Source organism: Aphelocoma coerulescens, chromosome 8 (genome assembly GCF_041296385.1).
Source record: "Aphelocoma coerulescens isolate FSJ_1873_10779 chromosome 8, UR_Acoe_1.0, whole genome shotgun sequence".
In the NCBI taxonomy this organism is placed as follows: domain Eukaryota; kingdom Metazoa; phylum Chordata; class Aves; order Passeriformes; family Corvidae; genus Aphelocoma; species Aphelocoma coerulescens.
In genome coordinates, this window is record NC_091022.1 from 30328169 (window position 1) to 30350923 (window position 22755).

The 22755-nt window shown below is 42.0% G+C and overlaps 1 long non-coding RNA gene across 1 annotated transcript; it reads right to left on the bottom strand.

The window, feature by feature from the left end:
• Positions 1-421: 421 nt before the first annotated feature.
• On the bottom strand, positions 422-21926 carry LOC138114297 (uncharacterized). Its single transcript, XR_011152583.1, has 3 exons — positions 21842-21926; positions 3347-3431; positions 422-553 (listed from the first exon to the last, which is right to left on the bottom strand). It is a non-coding gene; the product is annotated as an uncharacterized lncRNA (long non-coding RNA).
• Positions 21927-22755: the final 829 nt, after the last annotated feature.

Consider the following 22755-nt stretch of genomic DNA (forward strand, 5'->3'; position numbering starts at 1 on the left):
CTGAAAAAATGTAGGCAATTTTTCTAACTAAAAGAAGTGAGTGTAAGTTTGTATGTTTATTGTTTTTATTAAGAACTTCCAGATGAATCTCTGGACTTTAAAATTTCATTTCAGAGTGAATCATATTGGCTGCCATAGAAGTCCTCAGAAAAATTCTAATGGAAGTAAAGACTAGGCCAAACTCCCAGTAATTTTCCTAAATTCCAGAAAAATGTATATCTGAGCCTACACTTCCCACTCCAGAAACATTTCTTCTCCTGGCTCCAGAGAGCGTCCAGAGCTTAAACATATCAGAACTTTAGCAGCATTTACAGGCAAAATGCTGCTTTGTTTCTAGTAATACACATTTCTGCACATTTCAAAAGCAACCAGAAAGCTTCAACTCTTGTTAAGTATCTCATTCCAAATTACTTACCTCGAATGTGTCTGACTGGCCTGAACAGAGGTCAGAAAATATGGTATGGAAATGAAGGTGAGGAGCTCTGTGATGGTGAGAGCCAAGAAATGGCACGGTAAGACAGTGTGAAGAGGTGCTGTGCTTGAGCTGTAAGGACTGCAGAAATACACAAGTAAATGTAGGCCTGCTTAAAAATCCTGAAAACTCACATAACCTCTAACCCTGTTACTATTCAAGTTGTTGATATAACAAAACCAGAGCAAACTGGTCTGCAGAATTTTCAGGATGTTTGCAGTATGTTCCCCTGCAGCTCTGAGCCCCAGAAGCCTTCTTACCACCTCGGATTTCCCCTGATAAAATCTTCCACTTCCTTAAAATTGCTGAAAACAATCGCGCTTTAGCATCATCTACTGGGAGAGATGGGAAACTGACTGGGAGGCTCCAGCAGTGCACAGACGCTCCCACTCGCATCCCCCCCGCCCGCTCCTGTGCCGTGCTCAAGCCAGATTCCAGCAACACAGGGAAAACTGGCTATTCTTCTCTTCAGAAGCTGCATTTTAAGGAACAGAGCAAATGTTTTGGTGCAGAGACAGAGACCAGAGTAAGTACTACCTGGGTGCTGCTTCCTGTCAGGCCTTTGAGTCACACAGCAGAAGGAGTAAGAAGCCAGGAGGAAGGGAGCAGCTGATCTCACAGACCAGTTGGCGCTAAGAATTTTGTCGCCGCAGTCTGAGGTTGGTTGTGGCAGTGCTCGGCACAGCGGGGCCCGGGGGCTGTGCTGTCTGCACTCCACCACGTGCAAGACAATCTGAAATTCATGACCAGCCTGCACTTTTAACCAGCAGCATCAGCCACCCAAAGACCTCAAAGCGCTGGGGACAGCAATCCTGCCCAGCAGGTAGGGGCCACCCCTGTGTTGAAAACGGGGAAGTAGAGACAGTTTTAAGGGCAAGAATCCTAGCAGCGTTTAGATACCTAAATGATTGACAATAAGCTGGACAAATCACTTGGAACCGACACGATTTCACACCTAAACACCCAGAAAAATCCTGCCCAAGATTACTTTTCCAAGATTCATACGCCCAGGCTGTGAGGGGGGAAGCATCCAGATCTTAGGAGTTGTGATCTTTGTAATTACTGGTCTGTGCTTTAACCTTGTTTGTAGAGCTCTGTTAAGGTCTTGCATCAGATGTACATTGCATGTACAAAGACAGCACGTCACATCTGGGCATGAAGGGTGCATTCTCCTCGGTTACATTTTACTGCCTAACATCTAGATGTCACCTCTGAAACAGCTGTTCAGCTGCCTTGGCAGTCAAGGAAGAGAGGGGCACTTCCAGGGAGGAATTCATCTTGCCCATCACAGGACTGCTCCCTTGGGATACAATGCAATCACCTGGCATTATCTCACCATCTCCAACTCAAGCTATCAGTTTAGAACAGGTGCTTTTTTATGCTAATTAATATTTTTGACACCTACATCTTGGCTGCAGACACCTATTGCTGTCTGTCACACCGAGTTGCACCATCTCTGATGGCTCAGTCTGGAGATCTTCCTGCACCAGCGGCAGAGCCTGGAGTTGGCTCTACTGCAGGCCTGCAGCTCCAAGGAGCTCAAATCAGGCAGCCAGCTGCAAAACCTCACCCCCACAGATTGTTACAGCATTACAATTGATGTTATTCAGAAGAGCAGAGTAACAGCTATGGTAATATTCCATGTATATATATAAAAAAAATAAATTTATGTGTGTTTTGGAATTCAGTGAAGTGACCTTTTGACCAAAGATTGAATACATTGACTCATCAGATATCTGTAATCAAGGCCAGGGGTTTTAGTTGTGGGTTTTAAAAGCTCCTGCAGGTGCTAAAATACATGGGCTGATTTTCCAGGTTCCTTAAAACTCTGATTCCTTTTAGAATTTCCAATTAAGATACCTTAAAATATTATTTTTGCAGTGCCAGGGTAGCTCATATTCATCTGTCCTTTAGGACTCTGCACATCTCCCCCAGCAGCTTTGGAGGCCGAACAGCAAAATTCTCATAAAAGATTTACTGAAGTTCCAAAAAGCTGATAATAAATGCTGAATATTTGAGAATATACAACTCACGTATTTCAGAAAATCTGTAAAATCAGCTGCAGTGACTTCATATTTGGTACACATCTCACTTTGGAGACAGAAAAGTCTCCTGTTTCTCTCAGCTACAGATTTCCCTCAAACTGTGTTACTAACATTGTGTAAAATACTGCATCTGTAAAACTGAGTCTGGACTTCCCTCATTACCATCACTCCCAACTTTCAGCTGCCTTCAGGAAATGGGTTGATTACTTAATCACACCTGGAAACACCATGCCTTGAGAAATAAAGAAGTCACCAGACAGCTGGCTGAGATCAGCTATCCATTGGGTTTCTCAAGGCAAAGGGAAAGGTTCTTTGCCCAATTTCACATTTTGGCAGGAGTAGAGATAGTACCCTGCCCAACCAGCCCTGTCATGACAGGGCAGTGTCAGAAGTGTGTGGAAGGTGACTACTCTGAGGGCAGGCAGGGGAGCCCCCTGTCTCTCCTCCTGCATATCATGCAGATTACTCTCCCAAGATACTTCAGATTTTTTTGAGAAAAATGTCAGGAATACTGCCCAGCTGTGCACTGGCTTGCATTGAAAGACCCAGCTAGCGTTCTGCAGCTGTCAGTGGCTGGTGTGAGATGTGGTGGTGGGGCTCCCACCTCACAAAACCCCACCACAGCTCTTGAAGAGGCCCCAGACTGAAAAGGCACTGGGACTGAACCATCCTTCTCCACACAGAGAACATCTCTACAGACCTGTTCCCTGTAGGGATGGAATGATTTTAAAGTCTGACTCTGCTATCTGTATGATTACCAATAGGATTATTGTTTAAAAAACACAAGAGCTCTCACTGGGTGCCCTTCATTAGTTGGTGGGTACATTACCTGTCCCTTTGCCAAAGGAACTCCAGCACGCCGAACAGGTCAGAAGCACCAAGGAGACATGAACTTCATTTCAATTGTTTAGTACCTAAAATAGGGAAGTATAATTTAGCACAGAATGTGAGAATGGCAGTGAGCATCTCACCTCACTTGCTGTTTCTGCTTTCTGAGAGTACACGGAAAAGGGAGCTGCCTCGGGAAGATGAAATAAGGAATAGACCCACTCGTGCAAATCTAGAAACTCTCTATTAACAAATATTGTGTGTCAGTTTGGCTCTGTACATCTCTGTTCTTCATTGACCTGCCTCTGGGCAGGGAGATTGTGAGGGCAAGGGTGGTCTTCTGCTCTGCACCTATTCTTGGATGGCAGCAAACCAAAGCCTTCCCAGTGATGAGCTGCTACCTTGATCCCGTTAAAGGCCTCATTTGTATGTAGGTTAGATCTGGTATTTATGCACCTCAGCCAGTCTTATCCCTTGAATGCCTGAAACCCTGTGCAAGGTTTATCTTCTCACCTCCCCACCAGTTTCCAGGGTCTATTTGACAACTCTGGGGCAGCCAAAAGCCAACACTGGGGAAAAAAAACAACCAAGGAACCAAGCCTGATTACATGAGCAGACAGTTGAACTACTTGTTTTCATCTTGTGGGGGTTTTTTACAGAACTAACTTTAACTCTGTGTCTAAGTTTTTCCATCTGTAGAAAAGCCTCTTTTTGCAAAGCTCTGTAGAGATCTCTATTCTTAGTGCTGTTATGTCAATATATAATTAATTTGCCTAATTCTGCTGTACCGTTCTGGAATACTTGGAGATTGAAGTGTAGACTTTTTGTGACTTGGTTAAAGAGAAAAACAAGATAAAAATAATGGAGTGTTGGATGCAAATTTATTCTCCAAGTTACTAACACATTAGATTTCATGTGCACTACTGAAGATATATCCATCTGAGTACAAAGATGCCAAAACGTGGCTTACTGAGGCAGCTAAAAAAAGAAAGGGTGACATGGCCAATGACAATTTAAATAGTTCTGACAACGATGTGTGACCTGATTTGTTGCTTCCTGAACAGGATGGTAATTTTTGCTGCATGCGTTGGCTGGGTTCGTATGGGTTTATTTACTTGCCATCCCATGTTTAGATGTTGCTACTACGAAGGGGCCAAACTGTGCTCCCTGGGCATACAGCATCTCCCTCAGCACACAGGAGCTGCAGTGCTTATTGGGAGAGCCCAGTGTGCTGCTCTCCATGTGCTTTGCCAGGTCCCCAAAACCCTGGCCAGATTCTGCTGGAATCAACAGAGACACTCCCATGGACTTGGAGCTGGATTAGGTCACTGGCTGCCATGGGAGAGGAATATGGCCAGGTCCATTGGCTCAGACATGCAGGCAGCAATGACTTCAGCCTGTGAGGTAGATGGAAATAGCAGGCTACAGCATCTTAACAAACATTCAGAATGACTAACCAATGGTGAAGTGATACCGTGTCCATGTAGGGATAATGCTGGACTACAGGTTAGGAGTTGTTAGCTGTGGGTTCCAAAGGGCTTTGGCCTCTTTCCCAGCACTGAGGAACCACAAAGTCTCATCTTACAGATCAGCTCCCAGCTCCTGCTCAGCAGTGAACCCCACCTGCTGGGGTCCTTCTCAGAGCTCTTCAAAGCTCACCCCATAAAAGACATGAGGGTTTTTTATTCTGTTGTGAAAGGAAGTCAGTTTGGTCGTGACCAGCATGGTCTTCAGAGGAAGTCCCTCCCCAGGTCTTGCTTCTATCCTAGTTGCCATGTACTGCTGTGACTCACTTAAAGTGCTCTTGACACTTATGGTTCCATAAGTGAACTGGCCAAAAGATTAACCAGTATTTTTAAGCCTTTCAGCCATCAACTCTCCCCATCATTATTTCATACTGGTCTTTAGGGAAAAGGAGTGGCAACACCTCATCTGAGGCATCTGCCCCTGCAACTCCTATCTGGAGGAACCAAATTCCTCTCCCCCAGCCACCATGGGGGAGAACCTTCTCTTCCAGCCTCTCCCACCGGTCTGTGCTAGCCACAGTGGAAATATTACTGGTTTTATCCTTTCTCTGAGAGGTAGGGCAGAGGGCACCTCTTCCTCTCCAAACCTGCAAATAACACCTGTACCTGAAACAGTGGTGGGTTTAATCAATAGACCTGTTTTACTGAACTTTCTCTGAAACCCTGCATGCTTTTACAAAGCAGGTTCTGTGCTCAGTGTCTGCTCTGAGTGCTGAGGGGGGCAGGTGCTGCCCCATGCCTTGGCACCGGGCCTGAGCCTCAGGTTTAGGTGTCCTCCAAGGTTACTCAGTCACAGGAAACTCTCCCCTGCCTAAGCTGGTATTTCAGAAATGGTGTGGACTTAAACTGTTTGCCAGTAGTAAAACAAACATATAGGAAGGTCATCCCTGGCTTCAGGAGTTTGGTCACATTTCCAAAAACAAACCTAATTGAACCTACTGATTCATCTCCAGCCAGTCCTGGAAAGAGCTCTTAGAAGGGTGCCCACTTTCTGTTGCTCCAGCCTGAGAGAGAGACCAGATGCCTCTATCAGCTTCAGGAGCCCTCTTCTTATCAGCCAAGGAAATTTTACTCTGTATAACTATATTTTAGTTATACTACATTTTATATATATTATATATTTTTTAGCTATAACTATATTTTTAGTGGGTAAACCAAAGCACTCCTCTACAAACCAGTTTAAACTGTTCAGCAGCTATAAACTACTTTGTGCCTATGGAGAACTAGGGAAAAGTACATGGGTGCATACACATATAAAAACTTTCTCAAACATACATGAGATTTCATGGAAAGTCTGGCCTTTGGAAATTAGGGTTTATTTCATTTAATGGCCATGTACACAGACAACATTTCAGAGGATGCCAGTATTCCTGCTACCTTGATCTACACCTTATTTGTCCAAAAATCTCTGCAGCATTGTTATGTATGTTACACATAAAAGCAATTGTACCAAAGTAGACTAAATGACAGCAATACCCAAGCCAAAAGGTCTGTAGCACAGTTAAGCTTCAGAAAGAGCTGGGACATATTTCTCCCCATTTACTTTATAAGTTTGTCCCTCTTAACCACAAGAAGGTCTGGCAATGTGGAAATCATTTTAAGAGAAGCTTTTATATTTATTCTTGATTTAGACTTGATGAAGTGCCCTTACAGAACAGGTTTTATGTCTTTTCATTACTATTTTTGTTGTATCTCCAGCATGACAAGAAAATGCTTGCCCAAAATACCAAAAGAGAAAAAAACCTCTTGAGAGAGCCTGTTCTTGCAAGATTTCCATCCCAATATTTACAGGCGCAGGAGGTCCAGATAAACTTTGGACATGCATCAAAACTCTCGGATGGTTATCCAAAACAAGCACAAGCCCTGAACCTTTTGAAGTTTGTCCATCACTAGTTATCAATTCCTCCCCTCTCTAACAAGAATCATAGTCTCCCTCTTCAGGAAGTTCCTATGCTCAGTGACTCTTGATTGTCCACAGAGGAATACACAGGATTTCACTAATGTCTATACCAGGCTTTCAAAAGAAGTCACACAGCTATTATTTTCCAGCATTTAAGTGAATCCCTCTTATTTAAAACTTGAAACAAAGTGAGCTTATACTTCCAAGCATTACCTTGACAAAGCATCTGCAGGTCTTCCCAATGATGAGTTGAGAGTCTGTATGTTCAGGGGTTCAGTGAGGCACAGACTTGGACCTTCCCCATTGGGACCAAGGCTGGAGTTCATCTGTCCTGCACTCTGCAGTGAAATACAGCCAGCAGATTCTACTCAGTCCCTGGTGAACAGTAGCTCACACAATAAAACTATCATACCTAATTCAGCTTTTGAGGGAAAGGCTTTGCCTGCAGGCTGATTTATGGGCTAGCCCAGCAGAAGATACTCCCTATAGGTCAGGTGTGATGAGGTCATTGACAGGGCAATAGCAACTAAGTTTTTGACTGTAAATTCCCTTTATTTCAAAATCTCTAACAGACATCTATAAACAATTTGGAAAAGGTTCCTCCATAACTCAAGGAAAATATTCTTGCTTTATGTACTTCATAAAGTATTGCCATAGTGCCATTATCTTTTCTTTCCTTTTCCTTGTGTATGAAGTAAGGCTACCAGGATAAATTTATTCTCCTAGTTGACACTCCTATCTTCTGAGTACTTTCAAGTTCATTTACAAAATTCAGTGGAGATTTCTTCAATTAGGGTCATCTGGTCATGTATCCTTGATCCTTTGATCACCAAAGCAGAAATACCATGTTAGTAATCTCTGGGCTACCATTTGGGTTAATGAATCGGCTTGACTTTAATTCTAGCCCAGATGTAATCTTTTATAGCTTAATGATTTGTTCCAACATGAACTCCAATTGAATGTAAACAGTTTCTTTATTTAGAGAGAAAATTCTTTTTTATAACTTGTTTCTCTTCCTAATTAATTCTAGAGCAATTAAATCAAACCTTGATCTGTGGCAATCAAGATTAAATCATAGTATAGGTTAGGCTGTTAATATCGTCTTTGAGTTCATTATTATCAAGGCTAACAGTAATCAGCAAAGGAGGGAGAAACTGATGTAGCGAAGACTACAGATCTGAGGACTTGTTCTTGTTTTTAATAGCTGATCTGATTTAATATATGATAATACTTGCACTTATTTAGTAACTGTTTTCCAAGGAGCTCAACATACTCTCCCAAAGTTAATTTATTCTCACAACACTGATGTGCGGGAGGTAAATATTATCTCCCAGGGACACTGAGAAGTTTTGAGGCACAGAAGAGTTGTGGGCTGTTTGCAAAGTCACAGATTGGGGCCCAGATCTTAATTCCATTAACAAATCATTAGCTGGGGAGCATCACTGTGAACTCTGGTTATGATAAGAGAGGAACAGCACCTCATCCATAAGCACTCACCGAGCATCCTGCTTAAGACGGATTTGTTGGCCATTGCATCTCAGCAGTCCTTGAAGTTAAAAGCTGCCAGTGCTGTGAGCTGGCTGCCTCTACAGACCTCCTTCCATCACACCTCCTCAAGAGGACTTGCCATATAGCCCGGCCCTGGAGTTGCCAAGGGGGATTTGTGTTCCCAGAGGTAAAAAAATTCATTTGTAAGTTAACTGTTGGATTTGACAGACATTGCAGTTCTGAGCTCAGTTTAAACAGTCTGGCCTGTCCACATTACCACAAACCTTCATTTTTAACCAAGCCTAGATTTAAAGGACAGTGAAAGGGACACTGTGCAGCCCCGAATGCCCTCAAATCAAGGCACTGATGTCCCAGACGAACCCCAGCTGAACCCATTCTCTGCCTGGATCTCTGTACATAATTATATTATCCCATGCTGTGGCAGATTAATCCTGACTGTGCAGGAAACTCCTGCCCATTTGGGTCATCCCTGCAAGGTACAGCAATTGTGTGGAGAGGGCCGAATCACCCCAGTTCAACTCCAAACAAGGGAAACACAAGAAAGCATCACAATGTTGTTTGTACTCCAGTTCTATATTAGCTTCAAAAAAATTACAGCAGTGCCATTTTCAATTCAGTGTTATGCTGGAAAGGTTGCAAATTAATTAGAATTATGCCTTCTTTGTGCCAAGTGATAATTTACTGCAATTAATTATCAAAAGATCTACTGCTGTCAATTACGGTACTTGCTCTTTGGGGGGGAGAAGCTATTTACGTATAGCTAAATTCTGTAACAAAGTTCCATTTTACTTTTATTGTTTTCAATTAAACTATCATCATTTGCCTTCCCTCTGCCAAACACAATAAAGGCTCGTTAAGAACTAATCATGCTACTGTGACCTTTTTTTTAATCCAAACACTAGCTAGACCTGCACTGAGTCAACACTCCTATTGTTACACCTGCAAATTGTACGTAGAGAGGAGCATACTTCAGAATTAATGAGCACAGCTGTGGTCTCTCTTACATTCAACACTTGTAAAATAGACCTCTTTAAAGTGCCATTATCACAATATTGATAGAGTTATTTATAGTACTGCAAACGTTCCCAGTCATAACAGAGTCCTTGTTATCCCCCACAGCAGTTCATGTTGTTGCCATCTCCTGGACTCATTCCACAGTTTGTGATAAGGCACCACGTGGACAATCCTTTACGAACAAACTATAAAAGACATCAGGAAAACTTCTACATAAGCAAGTTTTAAAGCTGGGAATAGGTTAAGCTGTCAGGACCCAGCCTGCACAAGACTTGTCATGTCCTTGTGCTGTGCAGTTTCCTGTAATTTCTGGGTGGGACATGAAGTGAAATTACAGGCAGCACAAGCTGCAAAGGATCTGGATGGCATTGTCCAAATGAGAGCTGCTTTTTGCAGTTAGTAAGACTGTTTTACCATAATTCAGTAAAACAGATGTAAGTTCAAACTCTTGGTGTCAGTCGCTGAAAACAAATACCACAGGTGCCAACTTTGGTTGCTAAGGGAATACAAGCTCCTTGGGCTTCCCAGTATGTGTGCAAACAGCTAGAGATTGTCCAAGGCAGAGGTTCCGCTGTCAGCAAGGAAGGGAGTTGCTTTTTTCAGGTATCCTTCTGCTCACCTTGATCTCCTGACACATTACTGAAATATCGGCCAATGTGATCAAGACAAAGTCAGTAGGAGACTTCGTCAGTGTGAGTTTTCCTATGCTCATAACTGCAGCGCCAGGCATTGGTTTGTGATATTCAGTACACAATATACAATAATGTAGTATTTCATATTAAGTTTTGTCACACTTGGCTCTGTGTCCACTAAAGATCTGGATACAGCATTTGTGGGGATGCATTCATGGGAAGGTCTCCAGAGTCATCCTGCAGAACCAGCAAGCCCATTGCCCCCAGCCCTTTTCCTCCCTCTTTCTGGTCACAGTGTTTTACTTCTCTTCTTACAGGACAGGAAATGACTTTGCTTCTGATCCACTGTCCCTTATCTGAGGAAAATAATTTTGTCATAATTCAGCCTTCATTTTGGAAGGAATTGCTGAAGAACCTCAGGTCCCCTAAGAGAAAAAATTCAACTAACACCTGGCTACTTATGAATTATTTCCCCAGATCCACCTATTTCATATCTTAAGTGCTTTGTGGCTGAAAGGTCAGATCTAAAATAACCTTGTATTATATTCTCCCTCTGAATATAGGAGATTACTTTCATTGCACAGGTCAGCTCAGAGAACCAGCCAAGCAATGTTTAGCTCACGCGTGTTACTGGTTCGGATCTCCTGCAGGCAAAGTAGACTTGTGTAGTGATTCCCAGCTGAAGGCTGGCTGGCTTGTGTGAAGTTATTTGTCAGCTGTTCCTGGGTCCCTGGGGAAGGGAGAGGTGAACTCCTGTTTTCTCTGAGGCAACAGGGAGGTGCTCCAGCAGAGAGTTTGAAATCCAAATTTCCCTACTGAGCTGCACTTCTCAGGGAGGATTTGAATATAGACACACTGTTATTTGTAATGGTTCTTGAAATAACTGATTGTTGCAAAAATATTTTTTTCCATAAGTCTCTGAGTTTTTGTCTTTTTTTTTTTTAACCTCTAAAGAATTTGTACTGTCCAGTTTGCTTATCTCTGTGTGTATGTACATTCTCACCATAATTTGGAGCACTCCTGATTTTGTTAGTACATTTATCCTCAGCTATATCAGTATAGTAGAATAAAAGCTGAAGAAATAATGGGGGGAGGAGGTGCTGTCAAAACCTTCCAGTTACTTTGTGACTTGGGAGAGGTTTACATTTTTCAGGGTTTTGGAAATGTTTCTGTTTCTCAACAAAAGGAAAGAAAGAGATGGAGTAGTTATGGGGACAAGGGGTTCCGTGGAAGTGAAGCAAAGGGAGAGAAGACTGGAAACCAGGAACCCTGGAACCCTGCTCTGCTATTTTCCTCTGAGTGACCTTGTTCATCAGAAGAAAGCTCTTCTTAAGAAAAGCAGAGCTGGGCTAAAGTGAGGGACAGGGAGCAGTACGGAGCTTTTTGTTTCCATAAACTTAGTGAGGAATGGCACGCAACTTCAATGCACATGTGATTAAACTAATCTAGTTAAAATCAGAAAAGGATTTCTCATAATTCAATTGGAGTTGTTTTTAATGTTTGGACTTTGGTCAAGGACAGCTTTATTGATTGAATTTAATTGCTTATATTTTCCTGTCCATTTATTGAAGCCCATTTTTCAAGTCACTTGAGAGGCTGCTAACATTTCAGAAAGGGGATATGCCAAAGCATTGCTTTAATTCATTATCTTTTTGGACATACAGTAGTTGCTACTTGGCCCAAATTAAATCCGTTAGAGAATGTGATCGCGTAATTACTTACAGGTATCCAAAACTGCTCTTAACAGAATTCTCTAGGAGGTTATGCATAAGATTTGTTTTGCCCTTACATTGGATGCAAATGTCTGGAATTTCAATGATAAATAAATATTTCATCAACTGAGGACAGATTTTTCTCATTTCCATATGTTGCTGATGGACTAAAATTCTTGTGAGGTGTTTATTTTTCCTTAAAAATAAAAGTCTCTTATAAATTAGCTCAGTCACTTTTTCAAAATATGTAAACACAGTGATCCTTGAGGTAAAGAGGAAACCACCTGTGATTCTGCCTTGTTTTTTTTTTTTTCTTTCTAACTATGCTCAACCCTGAAAGACTTTCTAGACAAAACTTCACATTAGCTAGATTGCTTTACACTGTGTTCTGAGATGATGTCAAGTCTGTGATTCTCTAAAAGTTACGTCAGTCTGATTCCAAATGGAGTGAAGGGCTGGATGTTCCCAGCCTGGAAAGCACTATGGGCTGGAAAACACCATAGCAAGGTCAGCAATGAGTTGCACTGCAAACCCCCAGCCATAGCCCTTCGACGGAACCAGAGCTCCTGTAGCTCTGTCCCTGCTTTCCTCACCTATTTGCTCCGATTTCCTCGTCTTTTGCTCCCAGTTGTGGCTTCCTGGCTTGGAGAAGTTCTCAGTCTAGCAAAGAAATGGGACGTGAGCCTGTCTGTAAGGACAGAGGAGCTTCTGCTGGCAGTTGTGGACCCACCTGGTGTTGGGCTCAGCTCTCTGGCTCTGCATTGAAATTACCTGGCATTATCTTGTGTTTTGTGAAAACTAAATCTGCAATAGTTGCACTTGTTAAGATTGTATTTATTGATATGAGGTCTAGGCAAAAAATGCGACTCTAACTATAAAAACTCACATTCAGTGCTTTTCAGGCACATTTTGTTAGGGAGATGCATAAGACCAGACTTTTTACTTTCAAAAACCTCAAATCAGACACAATCCAGACTTACATATTAATTTTTCTTTAAGAGAGCATAATGCTTCCTTGGAGTGAGACAAGGTTCCCACAAAGACCCCAGGATTTCTCCTCTTCTTGCAGCAGCTCTGTGGTTAACAAACGCAAGCTGAAATACCTGATGTATGTAATACCTCTCCTCCTCACAAAACACCCAACATTTAAACGTTGCCTAATTCACAAAAGTTTTGCTTCGGAATCCAGTGATCATATTTGATAAAAGGCACAAGGAATTCCTTTCACAAGGAACTGAACCACAGATGGTTATGTGATTTGAGGGCCACTGAACATCAACAGTTTTACCAAGTGAATCAGAATTACAGAAACACCTGCATGACTGCATCTGCAGACTCAGCTAAATTACGCTTCCATCCAGCCACATGATATTTAGTGTGTAATTCTTATGCATTTTAATCAAATGCATTGTAATGACAGTAGAAAATTTCAATATGAATGCACCTTAATGTAGGAGTAACTAATAGCTGCCATCCATTAGTACCAGCTAAGAGACATACTTCCTCCTAAGCAACAGGGGCACGGTTATTTTAACTCATTACCTGCTTTGTAAATGACATTTAATTGCATATGAAGTGGAGATGTTCACAGGACATCCTGGGAATGCAAGACTGAGCACCCAGAAGTTAGCAAATATTTGAAAGAACATTGTAGAGAGGTGTTCATGAACTCCCTGCATGGCAAGACAGAGGCTGTGCACTCTGCCCAAATGGTGTCTCCTCCCTGTAAAACCTGCTCTAACTTTTGCAGTTTAATGCTGTAAAATTTTTGCTGAGCACAAGCAAATGTGAAGTTTGTAAAGGCTTTTGAGATTTGATGGATTTTTGAGACTTCCATAAAACATTTCTTGAGAAACAGATGATGTAGGCCAGTCTCCTGGTTGTTGCTTTCAAACCAGGATGTTATCAGACCTTTACAGGGTCAAACTATGAGAACAGTAACACTGAAAAATATTTCCTAGAACCTTTCTTATGAATAGATGAATTAGTTTGAGTAAAAGTTTTCTAGAAGGAAATCAGCCTGACAAAAACATGAATTTTGGAAAATGTCTTCTGATGGTTAATAACAGGTAAATTTATGAGCACTGAAATTCAAGCTTTAAAGACTGGCCAACCTTGACCAGCCAGCCTTGGGAGATGGATAACTGTGAGTTACTGTGTGCTGAAATTGCTCTTATTTGGTTCTGTCCTGAGATGTGGCCCCAGTTTAACCAGAGGTCAGTCTGATGTCCACAGGGATTAAATTCAAGATTTCTGCCCTGGTACGAGGTTCTGCCTGCACTGTAGCTGGGGGGATCAGCACCAGATCTCTGGAAAACAGACACTGTTTTATCCTGGTACTGTTAGAGGCCTGTTCATGCTTCTAGTGCCAGTAGGGAAAACCTGAAAGCATGGAGTGAAGTAGAAAGTAAAGATTTAAACTAAGTAAATTAATTCCTGAAGGGCTGGCTATTGAAACACTGTGCTTCCTGCCCATGTTTGACTTTACTTCAGTTCATTGGTCCCTAGTGCACCCAGAATTATAGCTCAGTAAACTTCTCCAAGGATCATACATTTAAAAAAAAAACAACCATCCAAAATCTCAAAGTGTGGCTTAAAAGCAGGAAACCTCCTAGCAGAAAAGAAATTGAGAGAACATGTCTTGACTTGGTCATTTCCTCTTTCAGATGTGGACACATTTTCATTACAAATTACTCTGAAATCACTAATTATTTTCATATGGTTAACAAAAAATACTGATTCAACATTTGCATCTCCCTGAATTGCGCAGTGGAGTGGGCTTGCAGATGGCACAAGATGCATTAGTTTTACAAAACATATTGAAGACTTCAACTTCACGATGGAAAATGTTCTGTCATCACTTAACTTATAGGCACGTGAATTCCAGCAGAGTGGGGAGCCCACAGTTACAAGAACCACAAAAGATGCTAAAAACAGGTACACGGAAATAAAATGTAAAACTCAAAGTTAGCTCAGCTTTCCATTTGTTTTCATAAGTACTGGGTGTTAAAGCTCCAACCATCCTGCCTAGGTGGAGCCACACACATCCAAGTCCCACTTAATTCCCTAAAAACCTGCCCTTTCTTTAATGGAGTGACTTAACTGTATACTGTTTCATGGCAAACAGAAGGGAACACACAGAATAAAGCTACTTTATGCATTAACCTTGGATTCCAGTTTGTGTCTAAGTAATATTTACCATGAGCCTGCAAACCCCACTAAGCAGCTCCAGTGTGGAAGAAGGAGAAGGGAAGGGAGGTTGCACTCGGTGGTCCTGTTAAGTGCAGTGATTTCTAATAACAGCCACGTTTGCTGTGAGTGATCTGGATCAACATCAAAAAAAAAACCCCCATCTAGTCAAGTGCCCAGCAAGGGGTCTATTCTCATGTCCATGCTCATATGTTAAGTCCCATTGACAAGCATTAGTGGGAACTGCGTGCACATATGGGTATGTGAATAGCCCCAATGGGATCTGCATAAAGTAGTGTTTGACTATACAGAGATCACTTCAAATGCCACGATAAAATAGTCTAGGGGAAGAAGCCTTAAAAAGTGCTGTGAACAAGCCAAACAATTTAAAGAAATTGAAAAATAATGGAGGTTAAAAATGCAGCAAAATTTAAACAGCATTAGAATCTGTTATTTGAACTAAATACAAAATGAGAATTATCTTTAAGAAATTAACCCTGCCCAAAATTTATAAAACCAGCTCATAACTCCAAGTTCTCTAATTTTTAGAGCCTCTTTATCTTCCTCTTGCTCTATATCCTAAATAGAAACAAGAGACACAGAAAAAAGCTCTTACCAACAAGAGGTGAGTTAAGAAAAGCACAGATAAGCATTGCTCTGCTGAAGAACACAGGACATGAAATAGTGGCAGCTCTACAATAGGTCAATGATAATGATGCTCCTGAGATTATGCAACACCGACAGCCACTCTATAAATGTCAGAGCCTTGCAGAAGCTTCCTGGGAAAGGTTCCTTGCTACCTGAAAAGCCTCCAGCAGCCAATCTGCTGGACAACAAAAATCTCTAAAGAATTTGTTCTCTTTCTGTAGGCAATCTTCAGATGTTTTCCTGAAACCACTACCTAATTCAAAATCCCATTTTGGAGATTTTGAGGATTTTTGAATGCCATTTTGATGATTTGGAGAGCTGTTCTTACTTATGCTCACATAGCTGAAACAACAAAACCCTTCCTGACAGCCACACATAAATAGGTGCAATGAACAATGAAATCATCAATTAACAGAGCAGACAGCAATCACTGCTGTGATAAGTGCCCATATTAAGAACCTAAATTGATGGGATATGGAATAGATGATAAGCAAATAATGTATATAAATCAGGCCTAATTGTGATCAAGATCACTGGTTTCTTAGCCTGTTCTGGTGCCCATAGTGGAATTCAACCACTGAATTGAAAGTTATTGCAGAGTCCTGCATGTCTACGAAAGTCTCACTGGCTTCAGACCCAGGTCCAAATTGTTCCAGCAATGCTGTTTTGGAACATTCCAAGGTGAAGCAATCCATATGACTGACAGTGAAAGCTCTTATCTTACAGGATGTCCTTTTCCAGTGGTCATTTAGACCAAGAGCCAACCTATTAATCACAGCAAACCAAAGCTTGTTAGGTCCCTGCTGGCCAAAGCACTTGAGAAGACAAAAGACACCACGTTCCAGCTGACACCTGCAAGTAATTACACATGGTGATAGCAGTGCATGAAAGAACAAATTGAGAACCAATGCTAAGAAGAGAGGTGCATTTCTTTTTTATAGACTGAACTATTTTCTGATCTCTAAAGTGCCTTAGGGTCTTAGAAATCAAAGGCAAATTAGGGAGGGTAAAGAAAATCAGTTGCCAGGTGTTCATCTGGAGAAATGACAGATCTCCAGTGATTTTCACCAGTTCTGGAAGCAAATTCCCCTTCTAAGATGACACTGTATTTTATTATAAGGTTTTTAACCAGAGTAATGGCAGAGAGCAACTGCTCCATGGAGAACAGAATCTGGAGGCCCACTTCTCCCAGAGTGTTTTCTCTACCTACCAACAGATTTTTCAGTCTGTCTCCGCTGTCTTTGGATATCAGAACACATATGAGGCATGGCAAAGACAGGCATGCATTTTTAGGAAAAGGTAAAATATGATGGCTGATCCTTTCCTAAAAACCTCCTGGAGAGAAGAGGAGACAAGATGAGAAGATGGCTCCTCCTCTGAAGAGCACCAAACAACCACAGCCAGGTAGGAGAACTCTGAGTTATGCTCCTCTTTAGTGAATATTTATTACCTTGGGACTATTTGAATGTTACTGAATCCTGGCTAGAAAGGGAATGATGGGGAGAGATTCAATTTAAGCAGTATTTGTTAATAAAACTCAAAATGCATGCTATGTTTTCAGTACTGAATTCTGTCTTGATAAAACCCATGATCAGAAATTGTTTTCACTCTACAAGTGCATTGATATAATAAGTATCTAGAAATCCTAAGCAGGAAATAATGTTGCAAGGAGCAGTAAAGAGACGTGACAACATATTTTGCCTTGTTTTCTAGATTTCTACTTCTGGAAGATAATCTACCCCCAGGTTCGACTTCCAAGACTTCTTCATATTGAAAGAAAAGAGGAAGATGAATTTACACTCACAGACTGAGAAATAAGTCACCATCATGTTGTACCACCACGTCCTGGATCTATCAGATATTTTAAAGAAAAAGAAGTTTCTCAGATAACATCCTTCCCATCACCTAATTTCAGCTCGTATTTCATTTTAAGATGCTGAGTTGATTGGTGGGACAATTTTCTGCTCCGAGTTGATCACCAGCATCACTGCAAGCCAAAGGCAGGTCCTCAGCCACTGCATCGATCTCTGCCTAAGTCCCTGAGACTGTTGAGCTGTCCAGGTTTTGCTATCACTGACGATTTCAATGTCCCTTAAATGTTTTGCATTTGAGTTATCAATTAATAATGCTGCTCGGTGTCTTTTTTTGCTTTGGTTTGTTATAGAGTTATCAGTGTCTCTTCTATGAACAGTGTGTAGTAGTTATGGGGCAGATACCATCAATGACATTCTGCATTTACACATGTGAGCAATGAATGAAATGCATGAATCTCACAGAATTTTGTACCTAAATTTCCCTGAAGAATAGTCCTCTTGGGAAAACCATCCAGGACCACCTGGAGGCACATGTTCCATGCAGCTGGTGGAGTGTGTGAGGGAAGGCTGTAACTCCAGCTAGCTACAGACAGCTGAGGGACCACCTCAGGTAAATAATTAGGAGGTGAACACACAAAAAAGTGCCATTTCATCATGTACCACACATGCCCTGTGAGCTCTGCTGAATGGAGTTACTTTGCAGAGCTCGACACAATCACCTTGAGCTGAGGTTTTACAGAGGATGCTTAGTATAAACTGAAAATGTTTTAACTGTCAGAAATGGCATCTTCCCTGGAGTATCTTTCTCTAGGGAAAAACAGCCTGATCCTCACCAGCTGTACATGGCAGTGCTGCTCCCACAGAGGAAAGGGCTGTCGATCCACAGCAGGGGTGGCTGGAAAGACTGCAGGGAGCAGTAAAGGAGACCTGATCATTAAAGTATTTCATATCAGATCCAGTTACATCTGTCTGTAAAATTAGTAACAACGTAGACACCTGTTAGTTATGATTCATGGGCTAATAAATATGTTAAAAGGCAGAGAGGATTGTGCTGAGCCTTGCACAGAACTGTCTGTGCTATTGGATTTGGTAGAGTATAGCTCCCAGCTTTGGTCAGGGGCTAGGCTGAACTGTGCTCCATCCAAAGTTAGATGGGAGACCTCCAAGAACATGCCAGAGCTGAAGGAAATGGGATGAGGTCCCTGCTTTCTCTTCCTTCTGCATTAGATTGAGCTGTAGTTGGAGGCACCATGAGATGGTACTGGAGAGTCTTGAAATGATTACTGCCTGCTCATGGCTTTGACAGTTGTTCAGTTTTTTTGGGTATTGAGAGAGGAGCAAGTGTGTAGGATGCAAGCAACACATAGGGAACTGCTGTGGTGAGTGTGTATGACCAGAGCAGAAGAGAGCTGTGTGAGCAGCGTGACAAGTGTTTGGCAGCATTTCTTACAGTAATCAATCGCTGAGACAGAATTGTATCAGAAGAAGAGGCTTGGGGTGAAGTTTCAGGCTAATATTCTGCCTGTAACCCACTCCCATCCAGGAATGTCTGATTCACATTGTGCATAAAACAGGCTTCCAGGTGGAAGACGGCCAGGGATGTGGTCACTGCTTCTCCTTTGCCACAGAGCAGAGGCACAGAACTCTGAGGAATCAGCCATTTCATACCAGGAGGCAGGCAAGGGCTGAAAGATCTACTGGTAGGGGGCTGCTTTTGGGGGGGTTTGTGTAGCTCCAGCAGCACACAAACTGTCTCTTTTTAAAAATAATACGTTATTAGAGATATATGAATGTGCGATATCTGCACACCTGGCCTGAGTCTGGAGAGCCCATGAAATGTGTTAGGCTTGTTATTACTTGATTATTCCATTGCACAGGTGTACGTTCCTGCTCCCAAATGCTTATGCAATGACTGCTGATGTATATAGACTCAGCACTGAAGGCTAGAGAAAGCCCCTTGATACATGACAACTTATTGTGTGCTATTGTCCCTGCATTAAATGCACTCACTTGGTTTTAGTTACCACAGGTCTTCTGGTCTTGCTTTGAAAACAAAATGTAAAAAAAGATAGCATCTACTTTGCGCCTTGAAAATCAGCCTTCAGCTACTCTGGCTATTAAAACCCCCTAAATTCTCACTTGAGTTTGTTTGACTTCAACTTGCAGTTGTCCATTTTTCTCTGAAAGATTAAAAATGTCGTCAGTATCCAGCAGATAATTCCAGACACATCTTGTAGATACTTAAATACTTACACATTACACTCATGTCACGTCCCAGTCTTCTTTCCAGTAAGCAAGGCAGATTGAGCGCTTTAAGTCTTTCACCATTAAGCACTTTCTTCAGCCCTAAAATCCTCTCTGTGGCTCTCTTCTGCACCCTCTCCAGTTTTCCAACAATTTTTTAAAAGTGTGAGCACTAGAAACCACATAATCTTGTATTGTCTGTATTAAAAGCAATTGTGTTTGAATGGGCTCAGCTCATGAAGCAACTGAGATCATTTGGAGTGTCATTCTCATCGCTGTCTGTCACTCCACCAATGTTCCTGTCACCCTCAGATTTATCAGCTGTGAATTTACAGTGTTTACATCCAAATCATTGAAGAAAACATTGACTAGCATCTGACCTGATGCTGATCCTGGTAAAACTCTCCCGTTTGATAACAACTCCTGATTCATAGCTACTTTTTAACAGGCTGTTTGCCAATTCCTAATCTAATTAGTGCATGCTCTGCTGGTATTTCTAATGCTTTTTGATCGGAATATCACACAGTGTTAATTCTAATCTCCATTAAAAAATGAATATCACATCTCTTCATTGACCTTTATCATTCAGTCTTTACCTTCATCATATTATTTGATGCGCCTCATCAAAGAAAGAAATTGCGTTTGTCTGCTAAGGCTTATTTCTCCTAAAACTGTATTTACCGTCATTAATTCTATTTCCATTCTTCATGGCAGCTTTTCCAATACACAGTAACAGCTCAGGATGTGTTAGAGGCCTGGCTTTGAGGTCAGTACGTTGTGTTATCAAACCAACCACAACAATTCAATTCTTAAACCCACGCTATGAAAGCTGATACATTTCATTGTAGTGGCTTAATGCTTATTTACATTTATATATCATCAGGTGATTAAAAAGGACTACTTGCCATGCTGCCTTAAGCATAGCCTGTGGAAAAACTCCTAGTCCTGGCCACTGTTTTCCAAGTGTTTCCCAGTGACCACTGGTATAGAAACCAGTACAACCTTAAGCTTCCAGGGAGAGCTACACGCTTCCTGAAGTCTGCCTTAGAACACCACCATGAAAGGAATGATGATGAAATATCAGCTATCATGTAACTATCTATAAATGTTAGATTTCTACAAAGTGATTCCACTGAATTGTAATTAAGGGTTTGAAAGTCGAATGATTTTAAGTGCTAGTTTTAATTACCGCTTGGTGAACTTCAGTGTGTTAGAATTGTCACAACTTTCCTTTAGAATTAGTGTCAAGCCAGGCAATACAGTGGGAAATTATTAACTCATACTTTGGTTCAGCAATTATCTGCATTACAAGGTTTATGCAATTAGCTGTTTAAGATGTCATTATATTTTGCCATCTGGTACACAGGAGTTTATGCATATGAACAGGCACATGTTGAAGTGATTTTCACTATATGACACTTGATCTCAACCCAAATCATCACTATAATGAGTGGAAGACACAGTGTACAGTACATTAGTGGCAGGTGCATACTATCAACTTCATTTTAATAGAAGACTTTCATGTTTCCATTTTTAAAGTATTCTGCACAAGTGCTGAAGAATTAATTGCTCGTTTGCAATTTAGCAAAAAACGAGGACACGTTATTGCTAAATGCTAAGGAACATCAGCTTTCAGGAAAGCGGCCACTTATTTAAGTTCTTTCCATCTGTAACTCCAGGCCAATTTCTGCTGCAGACAATAAGAAAGTCTCAGTTAAATTCATCTTAAAATGTTCTCTGGGGAACATGCTGAATTACCTTTGATAGGCTCACAGCACTGAAAGCCTCTTGAGAATACCTTAAGCCCACCTGTGGTGTGGTCCATGTGTGACAGCCTCCAGCATCACTGGTGTCTGCCAGCACACAGTGTATCGTCACCTTGTGTCCTTGGCCTTACCTCTGCCTGATGTCACTTGTGCCTGTTGGCTCACGCTTGACACACAGATCCTAAATCTGGGGGGAAGAGGTGTTGCTGTTGGCAGCCTCCCACCAGGAGAGCCTCGCTTCCAGGCGGTACAAAATGTAAATATCGATAACGCCAGCACTGCATACTCAGATAATACCTGGTATTTCTGACACATACTGCGCCTGGTGTTCTAAAAATATTCCCAGTCTTTAATTAATTAAATTGCATGCAGCTATTAACCTCATTTGACACAAGGAAACCGGTCTCTGGAATGGTAAGAGACCACCTCAGTCACGGGAAGGCTGTGCAGAGCCTGAGAGCCAGCCACCAACAGGGACTGTGCTCACTGAACTGCCGTGCAGGCGGCTAAAACCGAGCTGCAGCTGCAGCGCTGTCCCTTACCTGCAAAACTAGGAGCCATGGTTTGGGGCAGGACATGGGTTTCTCACGGGAGAATGGACAGGATCGCTCCTGCCACATCCTTCTCCACACAGGACTGAGTGCTGAACACAGGACTGCTCATGAGACAGCGCAGTCACGTGGGTCTGCTGGAAAATCACACTTCTTAGGAATAGTCACTATTTTGGGTTCTGGTATTACACTCAGGATATTCCCCGTGTCTTGGAGCAGTGGTGGTTGCCTCAGAGCGGGGGAAGGCGGCGTTCCCAGACCTGCTTCCAGCCAGAGCCCTGGCTCCAAGCAGGGGACAGTGCTGCGTCTCCATGTGCAGTCGCTGCAACTTCATTATTGAATTACATTAACAGGCCGCCCTCTAGTGTCATATTTTATTACTTGGGTAAAAAAAAATGGGCCGGTCGGGTAAAAATGTGTATTTTGTCTCAGCGAACACCAGCAGGAGAGGCAGTCACAGAAGCAGCCAGGAAACATTTCTGTGGAGCACGTTGGAAAGCTCTCTGTCAGGTTAAAATCCCTAAAGTTTGAAGTTTTCTCCTGAGGTTCTGGAAGCCAGTCACAGAAAGCCCTAGGAAAATATCACAAATCCTGTGCAGAGTTTTCCTTTAAAATCAATGTTAACATTTCTGTAGGCGGTTATAGCAATACTGTGGTATATACATGCACCTATACCTCCAACATGAAGTGTTTCGTCCTCCTGTGCTTACATCAGTGTCACTTAGGGAGATAACAGGGAGTGTCCTTCAAGGCAACACTCCCGGTGCAGAGGGATTGCTTTGCTGAGGCTGAAGACAGAAAGGTGGTAGACTTAAGGTTACAGGCAATTATTATTCAAGAGTTTGCAGCATTTTAGAGCTAAAACTTGAACATACTAATACTGAACAGACAATAAATACTTTTGA